Source organism: Myxine glutinosa, chromosome 9 (genome assembly GCF_964187855.1).
Source record: "Myxine glutinosa chromosome 9, kmMyxGlut1.1, whole genome shotgun sequence".
In the NCBI taxonomy this organism is placed as follows: domain Eukaryota; kingdom Metazoa; phylum Chordata; class Myxini; order Myxiniformes; family Myxinidae; genus Myxine; species Myxine glutinosa.
Genome location: NC_136269.1, coordinates 147,669,353 through 147,678,198, shown reverse-complemented (window position 1 = coordinate 147,678,198; position 8,846 = coordinate 147,669,353).

Here is an 8,846-nt window from a genome sequence, read left to right as displayed (position 1 = left end):
CAACTAACTCACGCTCCATGTCACTCTCACTACTTTCACCTCCATTCCTGACAGCGCACTCACCCTTACTCTTGACAGCGCACTCTTTCCCCATGCACCTGTCCGTCACACACCTTTCTCGCGCACACTCTCCCGTCACACCCTCTGTAACACTCACCACAGGTGTGCATTCTTCCTTGCCTTTGACAGCGCACTCTTTCCCCATGCACCTGTCCGTCACACACCTTCCTCGCGCACACTCTCCCGTCACACCCTCTGTAACACTCACCACAGGCATGCATTCTTCCTTGCCTTTGACAGCGCACTCTCTCCCCATGCACCTGTCCGTTACACACCTTTCTCGCGCACACTCTCCCGTCACACCCTCTGTAACACTTACCACACCGCGCTTCCATGTGCTCCCTCGCACACACGCTACGACCGACTCACTCTCGCCAGCACCCTCACTCCTCGGCGTGCACTTTTTCCTCACACACCCCAGAGTCGGACTTTCTCGCACACCTCCTTTTTCGCACACCAGACCTGTCGCACACTTCACCAACGGCCTCTCACGAACACCCGGGTCTATCTCGACCCCCAAGCTTCTTAAATCCCCTGGCGCATCATACGCACGACCATATTGGTCACCACTTACACCGGGTCCTCTTCCTCTTCGCTTCTCCTCCATCACCTGCAAACCCCTCATCCGGTTAATGAGCACATCATCACGATCCGAACACAGACTCTGGACCAATTCTTTTACCTCCTCTTTTATCTCTTTCTTATCCTCTCTCCGTCGCTTTTTAATTTCGCTCACCCCCTCTTCCACTTCTTCTAATTTCTGCTTCACCTCCTTCATCTCCTCGTGCGCCCCTTTAAGTTCTTCCTCTAACTCCACTTTATTTTTTTCTATGTGCTCCCGCACCTCCCGCTCTTTAACCTCCATCACCTCTACCACTTTGTTCATTTTTTTCGTCAAGTCCTCATGTACCGTCTGACACTCTTTTTTAATTACCCCTACGTCCTTTTTCATCTCCTTCTGCGTCGATTTTAACCCCTCTATTACCGCTGTGTTCTTCTTTACCTGTTCCCCCAACTCCTTTTGTCCCACTGTCAGTTGTTCTACTCCCAGCGTCAACTCCTCTATACCCCCTTGCAATTTTACAGTCCCCTTTCTCACCTCCTTCTCCATGCGCTCCTTACAGTGCCTCACCTCCTCGCGCACTCCTCCGACCTCCTCACTCACTCCTCTTCTGATCTCCTCTCCCATCACTTGCATCTCCTGCCCAGATGCCACCCTCATCTGCTCCATTTCCTCCCTGTGAGCATCCAATTTCGTTTCTACCCCCATTCTGACCCCCTCTATCTGCTGCTCCATTTGTTTAACTTCCCTTTCCGCTTGGTCCCTCATGTCCCTCAATTTGCCTTCCATACTGTTTTCTAACCCCTCTAACCCATTTTTCACTCCCTCTATCTGATTCTCCTGGGCAGCCATTCTATTTTCTACCCCCATTAACCCATTTTTCACTTCTTTTATCCCGTTGTCTAACCCCTCACCGGTACCCCTCGCTTCGTCCCTCATTACCCCCAATTGCTCACTCTGAGCCTCCATCCGGTTCCCCATTACCCCCAATTGGTTACTCTGCAGTTTGAGGGACGCCTGCATTTGCGCCATAAATTGCTCCATGAGGACCTGCATCTGGGCCATCCCTCCCACTTGTGCAGCGGGTGCGGCCGCCGTAGCTATGTGCGAGGCGCCATTTCGCGCGTCTGCTACCCCCGCTGTTTCGCTCTCCTCACGTGTCTCAATTTGGTCCTGGACCGACCCTGCTTCACTCTCCCCTACCGGACCCCAGCCGTCTTGATCCGCCATAGCGCGACTTTCAAAATTCGAGTTTCGTAACACAAATCCAAATTTTGCTGTTATAATTTCGTCGAGCGCAGTAACCGCGGGACCGCGCTCCGGATCGATTTTGTCGAGCGCAGTACGCGCTCCGAATCGATTTTCCCTCCCAAAATTTGGGCCTAACTAATTTAGTCCCGGGTCCGAATCTCACTCCTCGACACCAATTGTTACAGACACGACTTTGATGTTAAGGTGGGCCGAGCGGAATGGCCGTCGTGTCCGCACAAATTACCCGATTGTACTCGAACGTTGACGGAGCCGCGCTACGCTGGATCAATAAGGAAAAAGAAGACACACGGCTGGATTATAATGACAGACACCAATGTTTCGATTCTCAATTATATTCGTACGGAAAAGGTTAGATTACAGGGGCTAGAGGTAAAGCACAGAAAAGATGGGCACTTAGACACAGGCTTATCTTAACCCCGGACAGACGACAGGTAAACGGGACAACGGCTGACTCACACGGGGATTGATGGCAAGGAAAGGCAAGTAGCGATGGCTCAAGGTGCACTCTTGGCTCGAGGCAGGGTACAGTCCGGTCCAAAGATGCGGGGAGGTCACAGCGCTCGGGGGTAACGTTCTTTCTCAGGCGGGGCGCATCTCTCTCAGCGCTCGCAGGTCCTTCTTTCTCTTCAGCTGGGGGCGCATCTGACGTCACATCCGGCGCGGGGCCGCGTATATCCGGCGGGGAGTGACACGCCCTCGGCTCGTTAGCTCCGCCTCGTGGAATCGGCACGTTGCTTCTCATTGGGTGCGTGCGGGGGGGTTACCGGCTCCGCCCTTGACGAGGAGCTGACAAGGAGCCCCTTTGTGGTAACCCCGTGGAGCGCATGGTCTGGAGCGCGTTGTCTGGAGCGCATTGTCGATGGCGGCTAACCGAGCCGGTGGGAGGACGCACACTCCCCCCCGCGCAGCGCCGTGCCCCTCTGTTGTTGTAGACGGGGGAAGAAGATGGGAGGAGGTATGGGAAAGGTCCTAAACTCACTACTGGTGCCATATAATCACATTCTGGTGCAACGAAGAGTCATAATTAATGGAAACGAGGCCTTAACTGACATAGACTAAGAATAACTAGCAAGATGTCCGAAAGTTGTCTACGTGTGGTGCGGTGGACCTGGGCACGACATTTAATGGGGGAATAAGGGGAAGGTCGGCTCTACTGATTGTTGTTTACAGACAATGGGACTAGGGAATGGGGGATTGGGGATAGTTGGGGAGTATTGGGGAAAATAGGGGAATATTTACAAGCGGATATGGAGGCCAAATTCCATATTCGCAACAATATATATATATATATATATATATATATATATATATATATATATATATATAGATATGTACATATATAGATATGCCCAGATGCCCATCTGGGCACTGCCCAGATGTGTAGATATGCAGTGCGTATCAAAAAAAAGGTAATCCGAATTCAAGGGGTTAATATGCAACGGTTATTTATTTTGATAATTTACATGTGGTTTACCAATTTATGAAGAGATCCTCAGCTTTCCATTGATGCCTTTCATTTATCACTGCTGTCACACATGACCGAGTACATGTTCATTGAAAATGACAAGTTCAAATCGCTTTTTTACAAGTTTGGCTCATCTCCCGCCTGATGGCCCAATCTCGCCCGGCCGGAGCACCGCAACCACAAGGGGTCGCCGTCCCGACCCTTCCTACCTTCCCTCGCACCGGGCCGCCCACTCCGCTTAGCAGAGCGCGGACGCGACCGTGCAGGGCGAGGCCCGGCCCGGGTCGCGCATGGCGGTTCTTTTGAAACCGCTGTGTTTACGATCCCCGCCGGTCCCCGAAGTACCCGAAGCCCGGCACGGACCGAGGGCTCGCATCGGCTAAACGTCGGTCTAACCGCTGCTCCGTTTAGGGTCGATGCTCCCCGTACATACTCACACCACTCGTTCCTTTTCCTCCTCACACATCCAGGTGTCTCCATACACTTCGTTATTGTACTTCCTCTTACACACCACTCAGGTACACTCATTCCGCTCACCGGCTTCGTTACACACCCGACCACCGCACACATTGGCACATGCTCGTCGTTCGCACACGTCATCAACACACCTCCCCACTCCTCAGTCACATCCTCTGTGACAACCAGGGGTGTGCACTCTTTTGCACACCCAATCACGCGCTTCACCACCAACTCAGGTGTGCATTCCTTCATGCGCTCAACCATTCCAGGTGTGCATTCTTCCATTCCAGGTGTGCATTCTTCCATTCCAGGTGTGCATTCTTTCTTCCCTGCCACAACCAACTCGCACTCCGTGTCACTCTCACCACCACACTCTGCCGTGCATTCACCCTCACTCTCGACAGCACACTCACTCCTCGGCGCACACTTTTTCCTCTCACACACCTCTGTTCCACACCTTTCTTCCTCCGTTATGTCCTCCGTAACACTCACCACAGGTGTGCACTCTTCTGCACACCCAATCACTGCACACCCTTGCTCACCAACACCTCTCGCACTCCCCATGGTCGGACATCCTTGCACACACCCTCCGTCCACGCACTCTGCACCTGTCGCACACCTCACCAACGGCCTTTCACGAATGCCCGGGTCTGGCCCAACACCCAAGCTCACTGAATCTCCCCTCACACCATATACATTCCCGAGCATATCGCCACTCACCTCGGCACCTCCTCTCTTCCGCTCCTCCTCCACCACCTGCAAACACTTTATTTGGTCAGTAAGAACATCATCACGCTGTGAGCACAAACCTTGCACCAATTCCATCACCTCATCGTTTATCTCCTTTATAGTCTCCCTCCGTCTCTTCTTAATTTCACTTACCCCCTCTTCCACTTCCTCTAATTTTTGTCTCACCTCTTTTATTTCCCGGTGCGCCCCTTCAATTTCTCCCTCTAAGGCCACCTTGGTCGTTTCTATGTGCGTTCTGACTTCCCGTTCCTTCGTCTCCATTTTCTCTGTCACCTCTTCTAACCTCTTCGTCAGTCCCTCATGTACCATCTGACATTCCTTCTTCGTCGCTATTAACTCCTTCTTTATTTCCTTCTGCGTCGCCTTCAACCCCCCTATTACCGCAGTGTTGTTCTCCACCTACTCCCCTAACTCCTTTTGTCCCACTGTCAGCTGCTCTACTCCCCACGTCAGGTCTTCTATGCCCCCCTGTAACCTAGCCGTACTGTTCCTCACCTCTTTCTCCATGTGCTCCTCACCCCCACTTTACCTCCTCGCGTATCCCCGCGACCTCTTCGCTCACACCTCGCCTTATATCCTCCCCCATCTCTCCCATCTCTTTGGTAGATGCCGCCCTCATCTGCTCCAAATCACCCTTGTGGGTGTCCGATTTGGTTTCTAACCCGATTTTTACCTCCTCTATCTGATTCCCCATCTGTTTAATTTCCCAGGCAGATTGCTCCCCCATCTCCCTCAATTTGCCTCCCATCTTGTCTTCTAACCCCGTTAACCCATTCTTCACCCCTTCCATCTGGTTCTCCTGGGCGGCCATTCTATTCTCCAACCCCGTTAACCCATCCTTAATTTCCCCAATTTGATTACCCACGTCCTCCAGTTGACCCCCCAATTTACCTTCTAGCCCCCCAATTTTGCCATTGAGCCCCCCGATTTGGCTTCCCATATCGTTCCTCAATTCCCCAATTTGGCTTCCCATATTGTTCCTCAATTCCCCGATTTGGCTTCCCATGTCATGTCTCATTGCTCCAATTTGGCCTCCCAATTGCTCGCCCTGAGCCCTCATCTCGTCCCTCTGCAGGTTGAGGGACGCCTGCATTTGCGCCATAAATTGCTCCATGAGGGATTGCATGTCGCCCACCCCCATCTGTGCAGCGGGTGTGGCCCTCGCCGCCACGTGCGAGGCGCCGCCATTTTGTGCTGCTGCAACCTCATGCGAGGCGCCGCCATCTTGTGCGCCTGAAACCTCCGCTCCCGAACCCTCATGGCTCTCCTCTTCCATTATTCCCACTGCCTCCCTGGGGTCCTGGGTTGCCTCTAACCCTTCTTCTACCCCCACCAGTATCCGACCGCCTTGATCATCCATGGCACGATTTTAATTTGGATCTTAAAAAAAAATTCGGCCGCTCCACATTTTGACCAATTTTTTTTCTATGGATTAAAAATTTGGTTCGGGCCTAAATCCCACTCCCCGACACCAATTGTTACGGATCCGGGGGACGGCACTCCCCTTACCGAGGGGGTGGGGGTTTAATCCCCTCGTCTTTTTAAACTGGCCGTCCGACCGGTCCTGGTACTTGTAACGCTCTTTTGCGGGGTGGGATTGATCAGGGTTATTGGTCTAGGTATCAGCCCGAATACCTTTATTAATCCCTCCGCAAAACAGGGAGACAAATACCGCTCGAATCCCGGACAAGATGGTATTTGCCGCGCGGTTTAGAAATCCGGAATCCGAGCCGTTAGCAATGGACTAAACCCGATTATAAAGCGGTTCAGCCAAAATCGTGCCACAGGTATTCAATAGGGAAAACACGAAGACGATCGGACGAGAATGAAACCAAAGTAAGGAGGAACAGGTATTTATTATTAATTATGTACAAAACCAAAGAAACTAAAGGAAGAAACGAAGGTAATTTACAGAAGAAGAAGAAGAAGACACAGCGCAAATCCTTATACAAGCTTAATTATGGAACCCCAGACAACACAGACAGCACAAACTCACGTACAAGAATGGGGAATTGCAGGCAGGAATGAATGGCTGGAAAGAGAAGGTTCAGGTGGGACAACAGGGCTGGAAGGTTTGGCAGGTTACAGCAAGTAGGTCCGCTCCGGGCTAGAAGCGAGGAGCCGGCAGCTCCACGTATTCGGCTTTACAACGGCAGGGCTTCCTGCAGCAGCTCCGCGCAGCTCGTCTCTCCTGCCTTCTCACCATCTGCTTCCTCATGCATCTCTGCCTCCTCATGCGTTCTCTTGCACCTCCTCCCGCGTCTCTCGCACCTCCTCCCACGTCTCTTTCTCGTACCTCTCTTTTTGGGGCCTCGTGCGAAGGGTTTTATAATCACCCCTTGGAACCCTCTCGAACTTGCCAGATCTTTCCTGCCACGCCCTCTCAAGCCATGCCCACAGAGCTCTGGTTGGTTGGTAAGGGCTCCCTGACTCCACCTTTGATGACGAGGTGGGGCCACGCCCGTGCTTCTGGCGGCTCCTCCCCCTTCTTCTCCGAGATGACCTCGTGCGTAATGGAGTTTGGGGCGATGTGGAGCCAGTAAACACCCAATGCAACGGTGGCGAAAGCCCCCTTACTGGCACTTTTAGGAGGCCACGGGGATATTGCAAGGGATCCTATCTTATTTGATTTGATGCAACGCAGAGTCAACTATTGGGAACAGGTCCTTAACTGAAACACAGAATAATGACATAACTACGAAAAGGGCCTATGATTCGCGACATGTTGCAATGTGGACTAACTAGGGTGCAATTATTTCAATTAACAGCCAATTAAGGGTGAAATGTACACAGGGGTTATTTATAAGGGAATTTACTACTAAATTTACATGTGAAGGTTCTAAAAACCGCAACTATATATATATATATATATACCAGCAGAAGTACCCGGCATTGCCGGGCGGGGGAGGAGGAGGGGAGGGGGAAGAGGAGGGGAGGGAGAGGGGGGGAGGGGAAGGGAGGAGGGGAGGGTGTGGGGGTGCCCGGGGGAAGAAGGGCCCCTCCCCCCTCCCCTCTCCCCTTCACCTCCCCCTCCCCCGTCCCCCCCTTCCCCCTCCCCCCCTCCCCCCTCCCCCCCTTCCCCCTTCCCCCTCCCCTCCCCTCTCCCCCTCCCCCCTCCCCCCCGTTCCCCTCCCCTCCTCTTCTCCCTCCCCTCCTCCTCCCCCTTAAGACCAGGGGGGTTGACTCAGCCTGTCATCCTACCGAGGTCGGCAAATTGAGTACCAGTTCACTGGTAATTCCCTGTGTGCCGCAAGAGGCGCCTAACAGGGTTGGCGGCACGAACCCGGAAGTCAGAACTCATTGTCGTCAAATAAATGTAGCATGTATGTTTCACTCTCTGTCACATGCCGTTGGTCCCATGTCAATCGGATGAAGTTGAAAAATTTACATTACGAAGTTTCTCTGGGACGTACTGATTCCGAATAATGAAGTTGAAAAATTAACGTTCCGAAATACGCTAATTACGCTAACAGAAGCGCTGGCGCTGTGAAGCGCTAGAGGGAGCGCTGCGCTCCCTCCCGTCGATTCCCTCCCTCTTCTGCTAGCGTTTCTGCGCTAATACGCTAATTTTAAAACCCGAAGTTTTTTAAAATTTAAGGTGTGCTGTAGTTGCTCTGAGACGTACTGATTCCGAATATGCCTTTGGTTTTTCTCTGCGATGAGTAGTTCACGAGTTATAAGAGGACAAACAAACAAACATACTTTACTGCTTTATATATATACAGGCGTGCCCGTACGTGGGTGCAAAAAAACATGCGTGCAAACAACAACAACAAAAAAAAACTTTGAAACCACGTGGCAGTAACGACCACAGAACCCCCCCCCCCCCCCCTCTATTTACATGAAATGGTTTGGTCCATTCGCAAAGCCAAAGCGAACGGCTTGCGAGTACGGTAGAACCCCCCCCCCCCTCTATTTACATGAAATGGTTTGGTCCATTCGCAAAGCCAAAGCGAACGGCGAACGGCTAAATCGCCATAGCTCGGTAACTACTTCTCCGATTAATATGAAACCTTGAAAAGGCACATCCTCAGGTCCCCAGCAATATACCTGGCAAGTTTCAAGTATATCGGACCGGTAGTTGTCGAGAAACAGCGGTCACAGACAAACACACACCCACACACACACACACACACAGACACACAGAGATTACTGGAATTATAGATAGATAGATAGAAGAGGAGAAGAAGAAGAAGAAGAAGACCCCCACCCATTGGTCTGAGAGAAATGGGGCATATGCATTGTGAGGGCTGTATTTAGGTTTCCTTCTTTTCTTCT